Source organism: Rousettus aegyptiacus, unplaced genomic scaffold (assembly GCF_014176215.1).
Source record: "Rousettus aegyptiacus isolate mRouAeg1 unplaced genomic scaffold, mRouAeg1.p scaffold_m13_p_12, whole genome shotgun sequence".
Lineage (NCBI taxonomy): Eukaryota > Metazoa > Chordata > Mammalia > Chiroptera > Pteropodidae > Rousettus > Rousettus aegyptiacus.
The window spans coordinates 12,062,767-12,087,410 of NW_023416287.1; the positions used below are offsets into that span (position 1 = coordinate 12,062,767).

General features: G+C 47.3%; 1 long non-coding RNA gene across 3 annotated transcripts in view; it reads left to right on the forward strand.

Moving 5' to 3' along the window:
- The window catches only part of LOC107514586, a 138,634-nt gene that overhangs the window by 44,470 nt on the left and 69,520 nt on the right, over positions 1 to 24,644 (forward strand). For all 3 annotated transcript variants that reach the window (XR_004953598.1, XR_004953597.1, XR_004953599.1), the window contains exon 7: positions 16,539 to 16,740. This is a non-coding gene — a long non-coding RNA (uncharacterized LOC107514586). The remainder of the gene's footprint in view (positions 1 to 16,538; positions 16,741 to 24,644) is intronic.

Genomic DNA, 24,644 nt, shown 5'->3' on the forward strand with positions numbered 1-24,644 from the left:
CACTGTTCACTTTTGGGCTGGATAGTCCTTTGCTTACGTGTGGGGAGCAGTCAGGAAAGTTAGCAGCATCTCTGGCCTCTATCCGCTATATGCCAGAAACACCCCCTCCCAGCTGGTGACAACCAAGTATGTCTCCGGACATTGCCAGAAGTCCCCTGGGGGACAAAATTGCCCTCAGTTTAGAACCGCTGGAATAGAGAGAGATGTGGAAGAATGCTCTTTAAAAGGGGGTGATTTTTTGCATCTAGGTGGTGAGATTTGGGGGAGCTTTTATTTCCCCTTAGCCTGTTCTGCATTTCTGAATGAACAAAATACATGTATTCAGGTGGTGAATAAGACACAAATGTTCAGTGTTCTATTTCATTATTAACTGTTTTATGAAGCCAGAGGTCACTCGGTACCCCTTCTGTCCTCTACTCTGGCCCCTGTGTGTGTGACTAGTTTGCACCTAGTAAGAGTGCCATCTCTGTGGCTTTTCTGTTCCTCCTGGAGCTCTTTACTTGAGGAAGAGAACGAGATGATTAGCACGATCTTCTTCCTCGGAGCCAACAGAATGGAGCGGTTTCTGTGTATAGACACCTAACAACTTCATGATTTTATTTCAAACAAGCAGACATGCAATTTGTTGACACAAATCTACCAAAGAAGCATGCATCAGGCAGTTAATCCACCTGAGCCGCTATGCTTGTGGCAAAAATCTCAAAGACCCCAAAAGCGTAGCATCATCATATTTACATCACAGCTCTGAAATGAACATGAAATGTGCTATTGAGACTGATTTCTCCATTATCCCATCGCGTTCTGATTTTTAAAAGAGATCAAAATTCCATTTTTCCTGGAAGAAAGGGAGCACAGATTCACAGATTTCATTACCAACTTAAAACAAATCGAGCAAAAAATTAGGGGGAATGTTTTTTTTTCATACGCAGCAAGGCCTCCTTTTAAAACCGGGAAACATCTGTGCACTTAAGTACCTTCTGTTAAGGTCTAAGGAAGTCAGTTTCTGGAATATGTGCGAGTTCATTGACTCTGCCTCACTTTCAGAAGCTGAATAAGAAATGAAGAAATCATCCTCTTGTTTTTTAAAAAGTGTAAAAAATGATACATCTGCCAGGAAAGTTTGGATGGGGCATTCAGACCTCATCAGAAACAGATGCGGAGCGCGGCACTGGGCTGGAACGGGGCCAGACGCTGGGGCAGCGTTCGGATGTTCTTTGCCGAGTTTTTATTTATTCATTTAAAAATCACAGCCAGTGCTCTTTTTCTAAGCATGAAAAAATATTTGTTCACGCGAGGGCTCTGCTCTCAAATACAGTAGTCACTAGGCATTTAATTAATTGTGAACATTAATTATTAATTTTAATCACATAAAAAAATTCAGGTCACATCACACATGACACATTTCAAGTGGCAGTAGCTACCTACTACCCTATCGGACAGCGCTGCTCTAGAGGATTTGAAAATAAAGACACGTACAAAGGAGAAATGATAAAGGAGTGCTTGCCAACCCCCAGACTCGCTGTTGTTGAAATGTGGGGGATTTCTCCCTGATCCTTTTTTCTGGTACTTTTCATATGAAATTTAAAGCTCATTTTAATTGGGGTGTATACTGTATACAATAAGCACCTTCTTTGTATATTTCGCTTTCCACCTAACCTTTTATCATGATACTCTTCCATCTTAAAATACATGCTTCAAAAACATGATTTATGATATTTTCTGATTGGAAGGATAACGCGTTCTAATAAGAAATTGAAATAAAAGAGAAAGCAAAATCCCCCCCTAAAAATCTCACCACTCAGAGATAAAAATCTTCAACCTTGTGGTGAGCACTCTTTTGGATAGTTCTTTGGGCATAAATCCAGAGATGGGCGTATAAATAGTCAGCTTTATTAGGGATATTTTCATGTCAGTGAATATGAAGATACATTATTCCTTTTGATAGCTACATATTATTTCAAGGCACAGATGTTAGGTTTGACTCTCGTTGCTGCATCTGATCAATTCCTCCCCTCTTCTGCAGATTCTCTCCTTCTGATCTTTTTCCTTCCTTCCTTTCTTCCCTGACTCTCTTCCATGTCTCCCTTCTTCCATAAATGTTCTCTGTGCCAGGCACTCTGCTAGTATAAGGGCTAGAACAGTGAAGAAAATAATTAAGTTCCCGTTGTCAAGCAGTTTGTATTCTTGTGGAGGCAGAAAAGACAGTGGGTAAAGCAAAGAAATATTAACAAATAACAGGCCAATTGCAGAGCAAGGGAAGTGCTTTGAAGGAGGCAGCCTGACCGGTTGAAGCTTCTTGGGGCCTGGAATCGGTTTGGATGGAGGCAGTCCTCCCTCTTCCTCCTGCTTCCTGGGGGCCCTGGGCAGTGGAGAAGGGAAGCAGAGCAAAGTGACTGTCATTGGGGTTGGAGTGGTCCAGGGTACTCACTGGACCTGGGGTCCAGAGGCTGCCATTGCTCTAGATCAGTGGTTCTTACTCAGGACATGGGACAATGTCTAGGAAATTTTTGGTTGTCACAACTAGGGGGACATACTACTGACATCTAGTGGGTGCAGGCCAGGAGTGCTGCTAAAACCCCTGCAAGGGACAGGACAACCTCCGCTACAAAGAGTTATCCAGCTCAAAATGGCAATAGTGCCAAGGTTGAGAAACCTTTCTCTCAAAGGTGACAGGGGTTAGGGTGGAGAGGGAGACCGAACCCAAGGTAGGGGCGGGTCTTCAGGAGGAAGGATGGCCTGGAGGAGGGGCGAAGCTGAAAGAGACAGCTTTACAAGAAAGCCATGGCCAGGGAGTGGCCGTGAGGAGCAATGCGGGTGCTTACGGCAAGTCTGGACCTCAGTGTGTGTATGTGGGCAGGCTGCGGGGAGAAGGAGCAGCTCCAGCTGGAGAGGGCTGCAGGGAAAGTGGGGTTCTGGGGGACAGAGAGCTTCAGTTGGGATAGAAGGCGTAGTTGCTGAGCGTTTGGTGAAGTGGTTTAAACATGGGCATGAGTTTGTTTACTTTAAAGAGGTGTTCCTACACAATGCAATATCTATGTATATGCCTTACTGTTAAATTGTACACCTGAAACTTACTGGATTTTGTTAACCAATTTTACTGTAAAAAAAAAACAAACACGGGGTGGGGGGAGGGTGTTCCTGAGGGCTCAGGGAGAAGGTCTGGTAGGCAGGGGTGTGGCGGAAGGTGGGTCAGGCTAGAAAAAGCCAGGAGGAGTGTGGGGCGACCATGGAGGCAGTGACAGGTGTGGCCAATTAAATTCTCGGCCCCGTTGGCAGGATCTTTTATGCTGGAGGTCAGGCTGGGATATAAATCTTGGCTTGTCTGTCAATGAACCCTGAGGCTGAGCCTGGTGGATGAAGGTATCAGAGGAGACAGGGACCAGACGGGCTGTATTGCGGGTGTCCCAGGTGCTGATGTTAGGCTCTGTAGGGAGCCTGTGCAGGGAGGTTCCAGCTGCCTTGCCTGGGGAGGGGGATGTGGATGGGGTGTTCTGGGCTCCTGGCCCCGCTGGGTGGACTGGATGTCTGTGAGCAGGCAAATGGGAGCTGGAGAGTTCTAAGCCCTTGTCCAGTGTCTGGTCCGGCTCTTACCTGGTGCTGAGGACAGGTCCGAAGGCCGAGAGGAACACCGGACTTACCTTGTCCGTATTTTCATCATTAATGAGTTCATATAAGAGACAAGGTTGGTGAACAAGGCTTGTCTGGGGTTCAGATCATACTGGCTTGGGAATCTTGGGAAGTTGATTTGGCCTTTCTGAGCATTAGTTTCCTCCCTGGCAGTGTTGCTGGGAGGATCTAGTAAGAGCAGGCATGTGGCAGTGCTGTATAAACTGTGAAGTGCTATTCCCGCATAAAGTAGACAGAAATGCTCCATGAAGTTTTTGAGCAACGGATGCTGACCAGATACAGCCCAGGAGAGGATGTGAAAGATGCTCTGGATTTGAAATGTCACAAGAACAGACTCTGCCTGTGATATTTCCATGCTTACTGCTCAGGGCTGAGTCACCAAGGGAATAGCTGAGAGGATCGGGCCTTCACACTTCCCCTTCCAGTGCTCCGCGGAAGGGCAGTGGAAAGAGACGCCCGCTGAATGGTGAGTCCTGCCGAACAGGTGTTCTCTCCCTCCGCGTCAACAGAGCCCTCGGGCCGGGGGCTCGGGGAGGCAGTGACTGCCTGCCGTCCGCCTGGGAGCCAGGCTCTTCACTCCCATGATCTCCTTTAATCCTCACCACACCCCCCGAGGGTGGGTATTTGTATCCCCATTTCACAGAGGGAGAAGCTGAGACCCAGTGGGTGAACGGCCAGCCTCAGGGCACATGCTCTCCCCTGTCCCAGGAAAGATTCTCTCTCACATTTCCCTGGCTCTCTTCAGGAACTGAGTGCTGGAGAAGGGGTTAGGAGCTTTTTTTTGTTTGTTTGTTTGTTTAGATTGGAGTAACAGAAGAGCTGTTTGGGACCCAGGCCTCAAGGAGCCAATGATTGGGACCCAAGGGCCTAGGGGTGACCTGACTCGGGGCAGGTGGTAGCCAGGTGGTGGCTGAAGTGTGGGCAAAGCGCGACATGAATAGGGAGGCTTTCCCCATTTGATTCTGTTTTAACTGGAGAATTCATAAGAGCAGGACAGTCTATTGAATGGTCTTTTTTGGTATCTCAGGCCATGGGTCAGGCGAGGAGCCAGGCCTCTTAATCCAGTGGTGGTGCAGTTTTGAGCATGTGCTGTGTGCACAGGTCTGTGCTCTGAGAGTCAGGGCAGGTCCCTGAGCTGAGCCACTTATGGGCCACTCGAGGAAGTGAGGGATGGACAGACTTCTTCATTCCTTGGCTCATGAATTGGCTCCAGCAGCAAGCCTTTCTGTGCTCTTCTCCATCAGAGCTGGTGGCTCCGCACGCCAGGCTCTTGCCAGGCCTCGTGCTGTGCCCCGTTCCCGCACGGACCACGTGTGTGTTAAATGCATCTTTCCACATCTGTCTCCCCACAGCCTGAGAACTACCGTCTCCTCATCTCTGTAGCCCTAGGATGTTACACGGAGTCTGAACACAGAAACGTTAAACGTCTTATGAGAACACATATACCCTCCTGCACTAGGCAGTTTGCCTTACATGTCCCATGAGTGGTTATGGCTGGAGGATCCCAGAGAAAACTAAAATGGCGTGGATGTGGGGGAGGTCAAGGAGGGCTTCCGGGCAGAGCTAAGTTCCAGCTGGGTTCTCAGGAAAGCTTGTGTTATGTCACTGGATCCTCACCACAATCCCGTAATTCCGTGAGGTCAGCATTATTATCCCTATTTTACAAATGGGTAAACTGAGTCTCAGGAAGAAAGAAAGACTTGTTTAAAAAGTTTCTCCCACTGAGAGAGCTGCAGAAGAGGTAAGAGAGTCCCGTGTGACTCTCTTACTAGTGCTGGCTTTTCATCCAGTAGCAAATATATGTTGAAAGTCTGACACGATGGTTCTCAAGGCACAGACCCCAGACCAGCAGAAAGCCAGGGGGTGGGACCCAGCCATCCTGCTTTAACAAGTTCCCCAGGGGATTGCATTGCATGGTTCCAGCTGTGTGATGCCCAGAGGGGATAGGGGCTGGGGCCTAGCTTGGGCAGGGGCACTGGAAAGGCAGGAAGGGGACATCAAGAAGGACAGACTTCGCTGACACTTCTCTTGGCCACACAGCCTCTCAGTGGCTACACCGACGTTTTAAGATGACCGGGGGGGGGGGGGGGCGGGTAGAAGAAAAACTCCCTTCCTCAGTCCACATCTCTGCCAACCTCACTTCTAGATGTCTCTTGCAAGTAAGGAAGAGTTACTAAGTGGGACAAACTCAGGGTCCCATGGAGGGGGCGTGGCCACTCGTGGGGTGCTGCTGTGTGTGAAAACGGTGCGTGCCTGGGAGCGACTATTCAAGTTCAGCTCCTTTCTCCCTACAGTGAGGTGGGTGACCAGGGACTGTCTCCTCTGGGCCAGCCAGTGGGTGGCAAGATGCCAAGATTTAGATGACGGTGTGGGGGGAGTCGGTGGACCAGGCTGCTTTTGTTTTGTTTTCAATAGATAAACAAGGATGAAGGGGTCAAATACATGGTGACGGAAGATTTGACTTTGTGTTGTGAATGCACAATGCAGAACACAGATGATATATTATAGAATCGTACGCTTGAAACCTGTATAATTTTATTAACCAACGTCACCCCAATAAATTTAATACAATTTTAAAAAAACCCACATAGATCTTAAGTTCTGTGAGTTTTGAAAATTATGTGCACTCCTGTGACCAAGATAGAAAACATTTTTATCAACCCAGGAAGTTTCTCTACTTCATTTCTAGTCAATTCCCACTCCCTTTTGCTCTTCTCAGAGAAAACCACTTTCTCAGTTCTATCACCATGACTTAGTCTTCCAAGCTGGGTTTTGTTAGAGTGACAATATATTCCGGCTTGCCTGGGCCTTTTCTAGTTTCAGCACTGAAAATCCTGTATCCTGGGAAGCCTCTCTGTCCCAGGCAACCAGGACAGTTGGTCACCCCAGTCAGACTCTAGCCCCTTCCTCTGCTTCACGGAACCCAATGAGGTCCTCCAGCAGCCACCTCTCTTGGGCCTGACAGGCAGGAGTTAGGTGTTTCTGGTTTTCCTGACCCCAGTACTGTCAGACACTATCAACATGGTGCTTTCATTTGTAAGTAGGATGACGCAGCAGAAGCAGCAGGTGACAGTTGACAGTAGGCAGTGTAGACACTTGCCACTTAAATAGGGGTCTGTGGACCAGCTGCACCAGCAACATATGGGATCTTGATAGAAATGCAGCATCCCAACACTGCGCCCCGCCCCCCCAAGTCCCTGCCGTCTGTCCTTCCCGCAGACCTACTGAATCTGCATTTTAACAGGATCCCCTTGGGATTCATGTCCTCATTCGAGTGTTATAATTCTCATTAATGGGGCTCAAGCCCCCTGTCACATCAAACCCACCAGAGAGTGGTCCTGGAGAGTGGTTGCTGGACTCAAAGGGCATGCCTACGGAAGGTTCTCCATCTCATCATGCTCAGGTTCTGATGAATTATTGAGCCAGGTGAAGCGTCCGGTGCATTAAGTCCTCTCCCTCTTCATTCAAACCCAAGGTCATCTCCAGTCAGGGTGGAGGGAGGGAGATTCTAGCCCGGACTGGATGCGTTCTCCCGTACTCCCTTAAGGATGGAGCCTTCCTCCCACTCGTGCCCCTGCTCAGGCAATGAATTATTGAAATCTGAGAAATGTGTGTTTGGTCAGTTACGTAGGCTCGGGGGACCCCAGAGAGCAGTGCCTCAGAATAGCCTATTTATTTTTCTTTGAGAAGTTAGAACAGAAGAAAAATACAGAGTAATGAATTGGCATGCCCACTGCTGAGATGATAACTATGAACATCTTGTTATATTTACTTCAAGTAGATTTTCAGTAAAACATAATACATTACAGACAAAGTTGGAGCACCCTTCGATTGACACCCTCAAATTTTAAACGCTTCCCTTTTCCCAGAATCAACCACTATCATGACTTTCATGAATAGCTGTGTTTCCTTTTGGACAAGACTTTTTAAATAAATTGTTTTGAAATCTTTGTATTTTTACATACACATCTACTGAATTGTAAATTATAGATACATGGCATTGTTTCATGAAAATGTTTCAATATTTATATAAATTTATATAATATTCACTATATACATTTGCTCTGGGTCTCTTTACACCATGCTTTTTCACATCAGATCACGTTTTACCTCTATTCTTGCTGATAAACTTATCTCTAATCCGTTTATTCTGACTACAGCAAGGTGTTCCATCATGTCGATAAGCCGTGTTTTATTTCTCATTTCTGTCTTGTTGCATATTGAGATTGCTTCCAATTTTTCCCCATAACGAACAATGCTGCAATAAGTATCCTTGGAGTAAGTATCCTCGGATCTCATTGGACGCCCACGGGAGTATTTCCGTGGGGACACGTCGCAGTTGTGCAGTGTGCGCACTCTCAGTTTTCCTAGGAATTGCCAGTTGCTCTCCAAAGGTGCACTAGCCATTTGTATGCCCCACAGCAGGATAGGAAAGTGCGACGTTCTCCACATCCTCTCCAGTGCTCGATGTCAGAATTTCTTGTTGTTGTGAGTTCCATGGCAGACAGACGGTGTACCTCCGTGGTTTTAATTTGCCAGTGCTTCCCTTTGGGTTGGAAGAGGCCGTGGCAGGGTGGGATGAGGGTGGAGCTGAGGTTCGTAGATTCTCACCCAGCTCTGCTGTCAGCTTGAATTTGAGCTTGGGCATGTCCTTCCTCTCTCTGGTCCTCTGTGAAGTGGTTGGGCTGAGTGGTCTCTAGGGCGGACATCACAAAGTGGGCAGGACTCTTCTGATTCTTGGCATTTGGAGTCTTGAAATGACAAGACTTGCACAGGGAGGGTGGGTCCTCTACCACTTAGCACTTGCATGAGATCCTGGGGTCACCTCTTGGTAAATGATTCTGAATGAGTGTAAGGGCTACATCATGGGAATCAGAAGAAGCAGGTTTTAGTCTAGGCTCTAACATTTGCTTGTGGTGTTGTGGATGGGATCACTAGGTGTTGACAGTGTGGTAGGGCTCCAGCATAACAGTCTATCTGCTTCCAGGTAAGGAGGCCCACACCTGGAGAGCCCAGGTGTTAGGTCATTTTCCTGACAGCAACCAAGCCCTGGACTAGCTATAAGACCTAGGCTCCAAGTGCAGTTTTGGCCAATTGGACTTCCTGAGGCTGACACCGTTTGCTCTTGGCTTTGACTTAAATGGTTTTTGTGAAGTAGAGGAAGTAGCTGCACCTGAGATTGAGCTTCAGGGTTGGCAAGAATTTGGCTCTAACACATGGAGACCTTATGGGAAGGAGGGTAGGCTTGCCAGATTTAGCAAATAAAATAACTACATTTGCATGGGACATACTTAAACGAAAAAGTTCTTATCAGAAATTCAAATTTCACTGGGCATCCTATATTTTATTTGGCAACCCTAGGTAGGAGGTGACAAGTCACTCCATATAAGAAATAACTAAAGATAGGATAATCTAACTTGACAAGTCATGAACATTTTGTTGCTGGAGGTCAGATAAAGAAATTAGATGAAGCCTGAGTGGAGATGCTCTGTGTGTATGATATAGTTTTGTACCCTCTGCGTGCATGTCTCCAAGGTGCTCAGCGCTGCTTGAGACAGCTTGCGACATCTTGGATGGTGAGAAGAGGCCGGGTATTGCCTAAGCCCTGCATGTCTCCCCCACCCCCCATTTGCCCGCCATTGGCGTGGCTGAGGATGTCCTTCAAGGACTGTCCTCAGTGAAGCACTGTGCCACCGTGGTTCTCAAACTGCGGTCTCTGGACCACGGACGGCATCAGCACCACCCGGGAACTTGTTAGAAGTGCAGACTCCCAGACCCACCCCAGACCTGCTGAATTGGAAGCTCTGCATCTTAACAAGCCTTCCAGAGGATTCTGGTGCATGATCAAGTTTGAGAGCCACAGGAATAGAGGGTCGGATTAGAAAGCTGACCTGAGATCCCAAAACCATCACTTCGAGTTCCTCTTCTCTGGGGGCAGAGTGAAGCTGGAAGTTGTATTTGGGGTTGGGGTAGGGGAGGGGAGAAGTGGCTAATCCTCTGTGGGGTATATCCAATACAGAAATGGGGGGCTTTCTGTCTTCCTCATGTGGCTAAGGGGTAGAGTGGAGAGGGGCAGCTGAGAGAGCTTGGCGAATGTTTTTAAAGAATCGCATGTTTTAACAAAAGGATTTTTAAGCATCTATTTAGGTCAGGTATCAAGGAGGAAACACAGTTTATGCCTTCAAGGAGCTCACAGTGAAATGGGGGAGACGTAGTTATAAGACAGGCTAAAACACAGACAGACAGCTGTGCTGTAAACAAGGGCCGGGCAACATGGAAGAGGGGAGATAGATTTTGTTGGGGAGGATGGGTCGTGGCGAGTGGCATGGTGCTTACTGAGACAGTCTTTGCCCCCCCCCCCCAGCCACAGGTGTGGCTCGCCTGTGGGGAGGGGGCAGCATGGCACGCTTGGGCAACGGTTTGCCTTTTCTCACCATCTGAGATGCCCACCAGCTGTTTCAAGCAGCAGCGAGTGCCCTATCCTTGGAGGCATGCAAGCGTAACCTACAAGACCATTCTGGTACTGCATGGAAGGGTGGCCTGCATGACCTTCCAGGATGGGTCCCTTTAAGCTGCTCCCAGGGTCAGCTGTGGGTAGCCTGGGGCCTCTAGCTCTGGTCCCTTTTGTGACAGTCTCTCTGCACCGCATTCCAAGTAAGCAACTGACTACACATTTCTCATTAGTGGGCAGAAAAGAGTGGCTTTAGGGGCAGTGCACTAAATAAATGAAAGACAATGAGAGGAAAGATGAAGCCTATGTGTTCACTAAATGCGCTTTTGTAAGGAGCCAACTTTATTTCCCCTTTTTATCTGCCTCTCTTGAGGGGTTCATGGATTTTCCAGATCACCTCATTCAGCATGGGTTGCGGTGGGCATCTCTGTGGTCACTCGCCTCTCATAGTTCTCTCCTCTGAATATGCTACGGGGCCAGCAATCTTTGTATAACCCGACTGTGGGCGGGGAGGGTGGGGGCTGCTGGGTTTCCGGGGGACTGAGACCATTTCTCTGCAAGCACACGTCTTCCGTGACTGTGAGCTGAAACACTTCTCTGGCAGCTGGCTGCGTGGCATCTGGAAACGTGGTTACACCGTTTGGCTGTCTTCACAGCTCCATTTTGGTAACAGAACGCTGGCGCTGTTGAACTTGGCTGTGGTATTTCGTCCAGGTTGTTAACAGCCTCATAAACATCTACCCTCTTTTTCTCTCTGATACTTCTGGTCTGTGGTTGTGTTCAAACACATGAAATCGTCACTATTATGACTGCCAACTTTAGTAATATTCATACTCCACCTACAGTGTACAGAGTGCTTTCACATATAGTACCTAAGCTTCCGAGTGCATTGACATTCTCATCTGCAAAGTGGGAATGACAGTAACCACCAATACAGACTTGTACTGAGAATTAAATGATTTAATACATATAAAGCTCTAACAACGGCAGACATTCAATAAATGTGAACTATTTTCACTTTTTGCAGTAGGAATGATTTCTTCAGAAAAGTGGAAGGGGTTCCGATCACTCGCGAGGGTGGGGTGCTGCCCTGGCTACAGGCAATAACAGGGAATATCACCTGTAGAGCATTTAAAAATAATAATGAAATTAATGCTGGCAGTTCTAAACCATAGCAATGGTAAAACACTCCTTCACCCCGAAATATTCAGTTGATCTACCATCTAAATTGCTTTGGTTACTGTCAGTTTTAATATACATGTAAGCTTCAAATTAGCATATTTTAACCACTTACCCTTTCATAAACATTGCATTTTATATAGAAGTTAATCCAAAGGATTTCCCATTATATAGTCGTCTCTCTAAATACGTGGGCTCAGCTATATGTGTTCATTTTGAAAGTAAGTTCTAATGATTCAGAATCACTCAAGGTTACTTTTGGGTGTAGTTCAGGTCTCTAATGCCTGTGGTATACATAGTTCTGCATTTAAGCAGTCAATTCAATATCAACACTGATAGCCCAGTAATTAAATGATGCAGAATTCTAATGTGATTTCTTGCATTCTATTATTCTATATGACCACTTGGAATTCTTATTTCTGCTTAAAATTTAGAATGGTGAAATGAGGCATACAGTATAAAGTGGAAAATTTTTGGCAAGTACAGATTTGGTAAGTCTGGATGGAAGTTCCTGCAGTAAATATTTTATTGAATCTGAATAATATATGTAACATTGAATTTCTCTTTTATAATTGATCATTGCTAGTGGTTTTAAAACTAAAGAACAAATCAGGAAAGTAAAGATTAGTACTGATTATCCCATGCTAATTACTGGAAATAATTTTGCCATATAGTGGGGGGTAGATGTTAAAAACACGATCCTTTCTTATGTAATAATACTGACTGTGTAACCGGCTCTGACTGATCCTTAATACACAATATCTCATTTAACACACAGTGCGGCACAGAGGAGGAAGTCTTATTTTTCCTGTTATATGTTTTGAATTGATCTAATTCTGCTAACGATACAGAACTCAGGAAAATTGCTCATTTTTACATTCAGATTTACCCATCATTTTGTTTCTTCCCCATAAAATGTTTTATGCCATGTAATCTGGAAGCCTCTCTCCAGTGCTGCGGAAGAGATCACCTGTCGGTCCTAAAATTTGTTTTGGTATTAGCCCCTACTGGGCCTCTTGCTCATGATAAAGCCCCTCTGAAGTGTCCCCTCAGTTATTTCAGAGGCCTTCTCTGCCACTGTCGAGTGTGTGTGGGGGGTGCTGTGACAGCACCCTCTGTTGCTGTGGCCGCACTGCTGCTAGGGACCCTCCTGAGAGGCCGGCTCTGGGGAGCCTCCTTGTTGGGGGCTCCTGGGGCCCACTTCCCCTCAGTCCCTTGGTTGAGGACACGGGGGCAGAGGTTACCACAAGCAGCCCAAGGGCCACCTCAGAGACCCTGAGGAGCTTCTGGCTGGCCCCCGCCGGGCAGGGTCAGCTCAGCTCCCTGCAGCTGGCATCTCCAAGCATCCATGTGGCTTAGAATCTCAGCCAAATCTTCTCCTTGGCCTTAGAGAGAAAGGACGTTTTTGGTCACCCAGTCGAAGACCCCCTTATTTCCTGTCCTGGTTCATGGTGGAGAAACCTCCGCTCTTCAGGGGAAATTCTTTCTGATACCCACGCAGCTTGGTCTGGGTCCTGGCACTTATAACTACCACAGAGGTACTGAGCACATTCCCCAAAGTCTGGCTTGTTCCATCTTAAATGCTGTATCACACGCGAGGCGCCCAGCCCTGTAGGCTCTCTGCCCCTGACGGGTCCCACCCCCAGTGCTCCCCCTCCAGGCTCCTGCTACCTCCCGGGGGTGCAGGACCCTTTCCCCACCAGGTCTCTCTATAGTTCTCCTTCTCCTCAGTCCCAGGGGGCAGGGCGAGATTATCGTCTTGGCTGATGGGTAAAGAAGGACCTTGGCCGTCTACCTCTCAAGTGTCTTGGTAACGTCCCCCAAGGGCACAAGCTGTGGAAACTTTGCTCTGCTCACCCCTCAGGATGTGTTCTGTCCCCTCTCCTAGGCAATGAGGGTTGGCGGCTTGAATCAGGGTGGGAGAAGGAAGTGGAGAAAGCAAATGAGTGAACCACGAGGAGGAAAAACAACACATCAGTTAGTATCTCTATCTTGTGGAGTCAGAGAAGCTTCTGATAATAGCTCTTTTCTAATTCCTTGCAAGCCATGGGCTAATCTCAATTTTTTCAAGTCTATAAAATGAATTCGTGTCCTATGATGGCTATAATAAATTACCACAAACTCTGGCTTAAAACGATGCATTTTATTCTCTTACAGTTCTGGAGGTCAGAAGTCTAAAATGGGTCCCACTGGGCTAACATCGAGGTGCCAACAGGGCTGCGTTCCTTTTGGAGGTCCTAGGGGAGAATCCCTTCTCTGGTCTTTTCCAGCTTTTAGAGGCTGCCTGTGTTCCTTGGCTCATGGCCCCTTCCTCTGTCTTCAGAGCCAGCAGGGTAGCCTAGTCACCTCTTTTTCAAATTTTGACCCTCAACCCTCCTGTCTCTCTTTTTTACTAAAAAAGGACCTACCTGGACAATCCAGGGTACTCTTCCTGTCCCATGATCCTTCACTTAATCACATTTGGAAAGCGCCGTATTAAGGTCACATATTCACAGGTTCCAGGGATTAGGATATGGGCATCTTTGGGGGAAGCCATCATTCTGCCCGCCACATCCTCCATCTCTCACGGGGGCATTGGGAGGCTGTGCGTGAGGGGGTGTGCGTGTGGGCACAGTGCTGGCACACCCTAGTGTCGGTTTCTTTTTCTACCTGAGGAGGACTCCTCGGGAAACACAGTCAGATGCAGCAGGAGGTGGCCCTGATCCAGGCCCAGCCACCCTCTTGCAGGCGCTGTGTCCTCCCCTCCCCCTCAAGCTTCTCTTCCCCAGAGGTCACCTTCAGTTTCGATGGGCAGTTCCTGTACACAGGGACGGCTTCCTGCCACAGGCTCAGGTGCCTCCCCGCCCCCCCCCCCCCCCCCCCCCCCCCGCCTGAGGTCTTCTGGAGGAACAGGCGTGGCTCTTTGTGGCGCAGGCTGGACATGCTGGGGGGTGGACCGCAGGAGTAACCATTAACCACGAAGGGGCGGGAGGGAGTCGGTGAGTGTATCAGTGTCCTATGGCTACTGTAAAACAATCGCCACGACCGGGTGGCTTAAAACAACGGAAATTTCTTCTCTTGTAGTGCCAGAGGCCAGATGTCTGAAATCAAGTGTCGTAAGGGCCTTGCTCCCTCAAGGCTCGAGGGGAGACCCTTCCCTTGACTCTTCCAGCTCCCAGTGGCTCCTGGCGTTCCTCGGCCTGTGGCTGCATCACTGTCATCTGCCTCTGAATTTACATGGTCTTTTCATTTTCCCTGTGTGTCCCTTAGAGGATCTCATCTGAGTTATCCCAGATGATGTCATCTCAAGATCCTTAATGATATTGGCAAAAACCCTTTTTTTAGTTAAGATCATATTCATAGGGTTCAGAATTTAGGATGCGGATGTGTCTTTTTTGAGTGCCACCATTCGACACACTATAAATGAATGAACATCTGGTTTCCTTGCCTCTTGGGGACACTTCTCAGGTGTTTCCTAGAGCAGCGGTTCCCAACTTTTTTGGCATTAAGGACCGGTGCTCCTCTGAGAATCGAATGCCTGATGATCTGAGGCGGAGCTGAGGCAGCGATGCTCGCGCTGGGGAGCGGCTGCAAACACAGATGAAGCTTCATGGCTCTCCCACTGCTCATCCCCTGTTGTGCAGCCCAGTTCCTAACAGGCCATGGACCAGTACCGGTTCGTGGCCTGGGGGTTGGGGATCCCTGTCCTAGAGAGTTCCAGGTGAGACCGAGCCCTGCCTGCCCAGTGACCAAGCAGCTCATCCAGGTAGCCATAACTGACTGTCTTCGCTCCTGTGTCTCTGTCCCCTACACATCCACTCTGCTTCCTCAGATCACCTCCCAAACAGATCGTCTGCACCCCAATCTTTGTCTCTAGATCTGCTTTTTGTGGAACCCAAAATAAGACATGCCGCCTTCCTTCTAAAACCCTTGCAAGCAGCTGGAAGCCACATCTCAGCAGGTTTCCTGATGTGGTTTCCTCTGGTCCACCTTGTGTGACCGCATTCCTGGCCGATCTTTTTCTCAGATGCTCCCTGGTCAGTCTCCCAGTCTTCCTGGACTGCCGCCTTTCCCTTCACGTTGCCCTTGTGATTCCACAACCTCATCTCTGTCTCCTGGAGACCCCCAGCTGACTTGCAGCCTCAGCAGAGGGGAAGAAATTGCAAAGGTACCTGCTGCCTTAGATAGTGGAGAAAGTATCGCAGTCAGCATGTGGTTTAATTGAATTAAAGAAAAAAAGTCCTGCTCCTCTCTCCATGGTAACTCATTGCCCTTGACGGAATGCAAACAAAGCTCATCACAGAAGCAAGAGTTTAGGCCAAGAGGGTTGCTGGGCTCCAGGCCTGGCTTTAGAAAGAAAGCCCCTGACTCTGAGAGGGAAGGAGCTGAGTGCTTCATAAGCAGACCTCAGGCCTAGGGGTGAGGAAAGAGGGTGTTTGGGGCATGGAGAGACAAAGGTTTGGGCTCTGGGATGGAGAGCATGACCTAGGAAGAAGGTATGACCCAGACGATCCTGTTCTCAGGGCCAGCAGGAGACAGAGCTGGAAAATACTGGTCAGCAGTGATGGGGAGATACCTTTGCCCCTCCCAGGGAGGAGGAGGAATTGGCCATTCAATAGGTCACAGGCTGGGACAGAGACTGGATCATGGGGAGCTGCAGGCAGGGCTGCAGTGGGCCGTGCCTCTAAATCACTCCTTCCGTTCAAGGAGGCGTCTCAGGCCATCACGGCTTCCCTGCCAGCTGCTGTTACTGGAGTTTAAAGGGAAGAGAGGAGGCTCCACCAGTTGTACTCCAGCCGCGGGGCCTTGGAGTTCTGTGCTGTGTGGACTAGGCATATGCCCAGCTCTTTGCAGCAGAACATGGTGCCTTCCGTTTGGTGACTCTGCTCTGATGAGGGCTCCCTGAGGAATCCTACGGGGTGGCAGAATTCAGACGTTTTTGGGTGTCCAAATGTAGAAGATCTCACTTCTGTCTCAACATAAGGGTGACCTTGATGCTCCTTCTCCACCAAAAGAGAGTAGCTGTGGAAGCTGTGGGGGACGGGTCTTTTGGGGACAGAGGGAGCTCCAGGGCTGGCGAAGTCCTAGGAGACAGCCATGCGCCAGGCACTTCTTTTCCTTGATAAGTAAATTCACCAAAGACCGAGCTCGTGGTTCCTGGTTGTGTTAGGTCACGTGTCACAGATGAAGGCAAAATAATGATTTTTTCATCTTTTAGGAAAGAACAGTTTTTTTCTCCTGTTAGTACTTTGACTGTATGAATTGACTCAATCATGTGAGTGCTTTGCATTTTGTTTCCTAGTTGCCTCTGCAAGAAGCTCCCTCCTCTGTCACACCCCTGAAGACTTGTGTTTCACTAAGATACTTTTTCTCCACATTGTCGGAGAGGTAAAAGGCACCAGATTCAACACAATCTCAACCTCAGACCGAGGAGGTTAAGAGCTACGGGCTTCATCCTGGGGACACCTGAACCCGAGGGAGCACTCAAGCAGAGCTATGCCTCGGTAAGTGAAAGAAGAGACGCATGTGCACGTATAACAGGACCTGATGTGGTGACAGGGACTTAATATATCCAAAGCCGAACGTTTGAACTAAAGGCCTTTGTGCATCCTGGTCCTATGGCCCAGAAAATTTGTCCCAGCTTAAATATCACTTCTCAGAGGGCTCCTCCTTGATCCTCTTATCTAAATTTGTTTCCCTCATTATCCCTTTTCATGTCTTCCTCTGGCTTCCCTTCATAGCATTTACGACAATTTCGAAAGTTTTAATTTGTCTTCCTAATCGGACCCTAAATTCTTTGGGGGCAGCGGGATTTGTGCTTTATTCATTTCTGTATGATGTCAAAGAAAAATTGCACTGGACAGAGTTAAGCAGGGAAGGAAGACTTTATTTAGCGCTATTGCAACAGTGGAGAGAGATTTTACTTAACTCCGCAGAAGCAAAAGGCATGAAGGCTTTTAAGCTCCGGGGTGAGCTAATGGAAAACAAGTGGAAGACATCTGTCTAGTGATTAGGCCATTTGTGTTTGCTAATCAGTTTTTATCAAAGTTAGGCTCCTGCCCTCCCGCAGAGACTGGGAGGCAGGGGCACTATCTTTCTTGATGATTGCATTTCTAGGGGATGGCTCCCGGTCCTTGAGAAAGGCATCGTTGGGTCATAAAACTGGCAAGAGGCTTGGAGAAGACTTATATCTCAAAGGGGCAGAGAAAGAATTTACAATTACAAGTTTTCTTTAAAGGAAATGCTCTAAGAAAAGGAAGTTCTGGAGACAAGACAGGAAGAAACTGTCTAGGGTTTAGTTAAGCTGAGAGGAACATTAAGGCTGTGTCGGTTACTGACATCCCACTCCGTGCTACATTCCTCCCCTACAGGTCCTGACAAACAAACAAACAAACAAACAAACAACAAAACCAGTTAACATTAGGTGTGTTTAATTTAAAATTAACACCGGCATGTCTATGTGGTTTATTTCCATTTCCGTCTCTGAGCCGTGAGCTCCATGGGGGCAGGGATCATATCATGCCCATCTCGTTCATTAGTATGAACCCGGCACTGTCTACTTGCTTCTAATATAGGTGTTTAGTTAGTGCTTGTGAGGCGAATGACTGAGTGGACGGATGCATGGATGACTTCTAGCTTTTCAGCACTGGAGAAAGAAGGTAATGGAGCCAGTGGTGGCTGATGTGTGGGTGAGAGAGAGAAGGGCTGAGGGCCGAGCAAACAGTCATTTGATCCCGGGCTGTCCTGCTGACTTCTGAGGGAGTAGGGGCCTCGCAGGTTTGGTGTCTGAGATGGAGATCATTAAGGGAGCATGGTTGGAGCCTGGGGAGGCGCTTGCATGTGCAGATTGCGCTTCTTACTCGCCCTCTGTTTGATTTCTAACAAGCGACAATAATCCTGGGGGAAGCGATGTCTGTTCTTCTGAGTTTATTTAGAAGACAGAGCTGCGCCGAGGTGAGGACCCCCTTCTAGGCCACCCCACAAGCAGATGGATGCCGCCGCATGTAATTACTTTCGGGGTCAAAGCAGCACAATCAGCTCCTTTGTCAGAAGCGTTCATTGAATAGTTTTATCGAGCGCCTGAGGGTGATTTGTTCCATTGCTGGAGTAATTGTCCAATCAACCGCAGGTCCCCGGGGAAGGTGGTTATGCAGGAAGCATCCCAAATGTGTGTGATTAAGACTGGATGGCTTCATTAATTAGCTCCGGAAACATTCCTTGAGTACCTACTGTGTGTGTTGGGTCCTGTGTCTGTTCTTACAGGAGCTGGGGGAGAGTTTTTGCTGGAAAGAACCTTTTGATGGTTAGAGAGAACAAGCAGAGCAGACTTAATCTCCTACTCGGGCGCCCCAGTGACAGCCCCAAGGAGGGAAGGCTTCCTTCCTCCTGATGGAAGAGGCTTTAAAATAGGGCCTGGGACGGTACTGGGTGAGACTGGGGTGGAGACGCGGAGTTGGCATTGACATTCAAGTCAGTGGCAAAGAGTCTCCAGCCGGGCCCTGAGCATCAACTTTGGACAAACACTAACATAGCCTCTAACAGGTCAGGGCCACATCCCTAGGATGACCCTGGCCCCCCTTAAAGTGCCCACCCGAGAAACTCAAGGCTGCCGAATGAATTTACTGATTGTTCCCGCCAATACCTGGGGACAGTGCCGCTGCCTCCCAGGCTCTGTGGTGTCATCACTCAGCAACCCAGATGGGTTTCACGCGGACCGACATCCGTTTCCTGCTTGTTATAATTTTTCACTCTCCTGATGCCGTTCAAGCCCCCGCCACTCCTCTCTCCACTCCCCGCGTCTCCCTTTAAAATGCCCAGTCACCGCTGTACAAATTGGAACAGAGCATAGCGCTTTCCCCTGCTGTCAGTGGTTGCTGAGTGAAGTCTGTCTTCACTGCTTTAACCAATGTTCAGCTGGTTTTATCTTTGACATCAGTCAAAGGAAACTGACTCACACCACTGTTCAAAAAGAGACCCTTTGGGATTTGATCCAGCAGGGAAAACAGTGAGAAAAGGTGGAGCCTTGTAGGCTGAAGCAGGGAGTCGGGGATTTTATCCTAAGTGTCACAGGAAGTGGGAGATTTTAAGTGGGATCAGAGTGGTGCCTATCATGAAGTAAGCATTCACTAAGTAAGTGCTAGTTGTTGCTATTATGATTTGCAGTTCAGAAGAACAGGTTCTTTGGCTGTGGTACCCAGAGAGGAATGTGAGGAGCCAAAGCGGAAATGGGAGAACGAACAGTAGGTAGATTATTGTAACGGTCCAGGCAGAGATGGTGGTGGTCTGGCTTGGCTCCTGTGTATGGGGATGTAGAGAAGGGATGGATTTCAGGAGAGATTTAGGAGGTCAAAAAGGCAGGACTTAGTCAATGGCCGGAAGTTGTGGGGAGGAAGGGAGGGAAAGGGAACATACGAGGATGATGTCTAGGTTTCATCCTCGGGATGTAAATGAATGAATGGATGACGGAGCTTGTTCCCAGGTGTAAGAGCAGGTGGATGTGGGGGCATAGGGGAGATCACTTTTTCAGATTGCATTCAATATTAATTGAAGTTCCCAGGCCCATCCAATGCTTACTGTTAGGGCTTAATAAGCTCTAAACAATAATGATTTTCCCCTGGAGCAAGTGGGGATGTCCGGTGTGCTGTTGGGTATGTGGGGCTGGAGCTCTGGAGAGCCCAACTGCAGAGGATGGAAGCTATTTTCATTGCCACATTATACTTGGTTTGACCCTGAGCTTTAGGCATGGCACTCAGGACTTGGTACATATGTGACTCAGTTTGGGTTATAGGGAAGGGAAAATTCTCCTCTACACTCTTAGATTCTCCAGCTGGGCTTAAGAATTAAACTGACGTAACAGGAGAAAAGCTTACAAGTTTTATTACATTTTTACATGTACATGGGTCCTTCACGAAGGAATAAAGACCCGAAGTGACCAGAGCAGAAACTTTTATACCTTTTAGACAAAGAAAAGATAAATTTGTGAAGAAATGACATGACAAAGGGATTCGGGCCAGGGGCAGTAAACTTGGGAAATGACTAGGTGGTCGGTTGGGGGAGGGGAGCTAGTGGAAGAGAAGGGTCGTTTTAGTGAATTTGCACAGACTCATTTCAGTGTGGATTCTGACTCTGGTGGTAGCTGCGTTCTTGTCTTTCTGGTACAGGGAGGGCGCCTTTCTCATTTATGGCCTGTTTTTCGGTATAAAAGTGCAGGTCAGAGAGCCCTTCCTGCATCTGCAGTTTTTCAAGCACCTTCAGCTCAAAAGAATCAGTGTGCCAGAGCAGCATATTTTGGGGCGACACATCCTGAACTCCTTCAGAGTTCTCCCAGACTCCGAGACGAGATTCAAGTGAAGGGACTTTATTTGAGAAGCAGAGGTCACACGATGGGAAAGTGAAACAGGGAAGAGAAGGAGCTAACAAAGCTCGTTATTGAGCCAGCAGCCATGATGGTTGATGTGGGAAGGCACGTGCCTCAGACGACCCCATGCGAGAGGTGGGGGAGCTAGGGTGTTCATACGCCAATCCCCCTAGTCACTGGCCGAGGGCAACTCCCATGAGCAGTCAGCCGTTCCCTGGCCCTTCTGGCCTGCCACTGTGGAAGGGCAGCTTTCTACAGTCCCTGGAACAAGAACCCTCAGGCACAGAGATACAGATACTGACAGAGGTCGCTGGAGCACAGCGAAATGTCCAAGGAGGGGATGGACAGGACATAAACAGTGAAGGCTACAGAGTCTGATAACGCAATTTGTATACATATGTCGATTTGCATCCCAACCTAGATGAAACTGGCCCTCTGCTTAGTTTTATGTCATCTTGGCATAGTTAACTGCAACCTTCAACTAAAACCCGGTTGAGATTGGAACAAATTATATTCATAGCACGAGATACAACCTTAACCAAACTGTGAGCTAACAATTCCGCCTCTCACCACTTGGGGTTTATCAGTTTGTTAGCAAGGAACATTTACTGAGTATCTATTATGTGCTGGACCTCACATTGGGTACTTTATACATGCTATCTCATTTCATCTTTATAATAAAAAACCCTACAAGACAGGTATGATTAGACCCATTTTATAGGTGAGGAGGGACTCAGTGATTTGTCTTGTTGCAACAGTTTGCCGTTGGCAGAGCCAAGTTGCAATCCATTTCTTTCTTCAGCCTTTTACTGCCGCCTGGCAGGTAGAAATTACAAGAGCAATTTTAGCTCAAGTGTGTGACTTCCATTTGCATTCTGTATTTATTGAAGTTCCCAGGCCCATCCAATGCTTACTGTTGGGGCTTAATAAGTTCTAAATAATAACGATTTCCCTCTGGATGAGTATAGATGCTGCTGTCAGCTGAGGCTGATTTCCACCTAATTTGCAGGGAATTTGTGCGGCACAGTGATGAGCTAAATATTTATGCAGGGAGGATGTATGTACAAATCACATTTCCATAAGAAACACAAGGCAAATGAGCGTTTCCCACAAAAAAAGTTTATTGATGGGAAAAGATGCTTTAGAGAATCAAACATTAGCCAGGATTAACCAGCATTATCCAAGAGTTAGCCATATTTAGGCAATTTTAGCATTTATGCCACAGAAGTATCTTTATTATGGGCTGCCAAGGATTACTGGAGGAGAAATCATTTCTGCTCTGCAGTGTTAAGGGGAAATAGTTGGGAATATGGAATGGCTCTTTTTTCGAATGACTAATCTCTCTTGGTGGATGACCATGAGCAAGTTGCTGCTTCTCTCTGAGCCTCAGTTTCTCAAGCTGTCATCTACTGGACAGGATTAGAAGTTCCTCAAGGCCCTGCCCACTTCCTGTTGTCATTCTGTGCACTACACCTGTGCCTCTGTCTTTTTGTTTGCACCAAAGAGCAGGTCGTTGACCTTGGACCACCAGCTTTCCCACTGAGGGAAAAGGAGTCAACACTCAGGCCACCGGCTGTGTGCCAGACACCAGCGAGGTGCTTAACATCATTCATGTCATTTCTCCTCACAGCAGCTCAATGGTGTACCTTTTATTTCTATTTTATAGCTAAAAACAAGTAAGGTGCAAGTTAAGGAACAACTGCTACTTTGGAGGTCATGCTCCAGTTTTTCCCACCTATGTCTAAGTAAGTTGAACAGAACTTTTTATTTTGAGCTATCTACCCAATAGGTACCAAGGGGCAAAGAATGTAGGACTTGGAGTCAGGTAGACCTGGGTTTGAATTCTGCCTCCCCAGTGTTATAGCTGTAGGGATGGGTGAGTCATATCACTTCTCCAAGGTTTCCTCATCTGCACATCCTTACCTTATGATCTCCATGGAGCAGGGCTATCGTGGGTATCCTGTGAGAGACTGTTCAGCTTTTTGGTCCGGATCTGAATGGTTAGTCATTTTAGGCTTCTCTCCAGGGGTCGTCTCAGATGGCCCTGCTCACTGTCTCCCTGGTGCAGGAAGCAGGGGTGCCCCTGGCTTTATCCCAGCCTTGCTCCCTTGAATTCCTTGTCCTCGTCTCACCCAGGCCCTGGCCCTGCTGGACTTCTGCCTCTGTACATGGCGTATGGCTAGAGATGCAGGTCAAGCCCCAGTAGTACCAGTTCCTACTTGTGTGACCTGGAGTCACTTATTTGACTTCTCTGAGACTCTATTTCTCTTCTATAAAATGGGGATGATTTTACAGAATTTGTTAAATACATTTTAGTGGCTTAAACCTCATGATGTTGAAATTAATTGCATGCTGAACTGTGTTCTGCCCTCACCTTGGGGAATGGCCTCAGTCTTTCTAAGTGAATTATTTTGGACCCTTAAGAGGTCTTGGGTTAAAGAGTCCCTCTGGTTCTGTTACAGAGGGACATCTGAACCAGCTGGTCCATTGCTGTCAAGATTTAGGTGACTCGAGTAAGCAAATGGATGAACAGTCAGCCTCCCTCAAATGTTGCTTTAAGAAGACTTAATTCTGCCTGGCTGAGACAGATTTTCATACGGATGTATCTCATCTAATGATTCCAAAACCATGTATCTAGGCACAACCTGCTGAGGTCCCAGAGTCTGCAGGCAGGCGGCTGTGCCGGGAACCAGAGCCGGGTCCGCTCACAGGCTCAACCTCTGCTTGGAATTCAGCTCGGCCATCACCAAGACCCACAGGCAGACTTTTAGTTTCATTTTCTTCTGAGGTCGTAACACGCCTTTTAAAAGATATTTCATGAAAATTAGAAAGTTGTAAAAAATTTAGAGGTTTGGGTTTACAGGTGACTTCAGAAACACATTCTCTCTCTAATAGCAGCTTTAATGAGATATAATTCACATACAATAAAATCTGCTTTGTAAAATAATACAATTCATTATTTTTCAGTACATTCGCAGAGTTGTTGTGCAACTTCACCGCTATCTAATTTTTGAAATTTTCATCACCTCCCAAAGAAACCCCACACCCGTTAGCAGTCACTCCTCGTATGTCCCAGGCGACCGTTTATTTTCTGTCCCTATGAATCTGGCTATTCTGGACATTTCACATCAATGGAATCATACAAGATATGGCCTTTTGTGATGGGCTTCTTTCACTTAACATATTGTTTTCAAGGTTCGTCCGTGTTGTAGCGTGTACTAGTATTCCATTCCTTTTGTGGACAAATAATGTGCCATTGTATGGTTACACCACGTTATCTATTTCTCAGTTGAGTTGATGGATGTTTGGGTTCTTTCCCCTTTTTAGCTCTTACAAATACTGCTACAATGAACATTGATGAACAGGCTTTTGTGTGGACTTATATTTTCAGCTTTCTTGGGTGTAGATATAGGAACGGAACTGCTGGATCATATGGGAACTCTGTTTGATGTTCAGAGGAGCTGCCAGTCTGTTTTTCAAAGTGGCCGCACCATTTTACAATCCACTTCCAGAAACTCTTGTATAGTTTATGTTGGTTGAAATGGGTTTGCAGATGTTGACAGTTTCTTTGAGCTTCAAGCCTAATTTGGTTCAAAGTCTCAGAGGAACGTTCAGATTGAATTAAAGGATTGGATTTAGCATGGCCAGAGAAGACCTCCTCTAGTGTAGGATGCTGCACCCTAAATATCCCATAATAAAATTCAAAGTAAAATACAGTTATGACATCTATACAGTTCATACAATAAGTACATTTTAAAAAATGCCAAGTGAAAGAAAAAAAAAATAAAATACAACAATCGATTTGAGTTCTCAAGGAGGACAATTTAGAATACTGCCCGTCTTGCTCTGAGTTCCTTTTTGATGAGAAGCTAAGACAGGGATTTGAGTACAAGTCTTTTCCTTGGGAGTCGATCCTAGGAATGGAGAAAATGAAGCAGGGAAGGGAAGCCAATAAAGGGTATGTTACCAAGCAGGTTCCCAGTGTGGGCGACCAGAGCTGGGGGACTCAGGGGTCCACTGTGGAATGTACCGTGGAGTTATCCCAGTGGA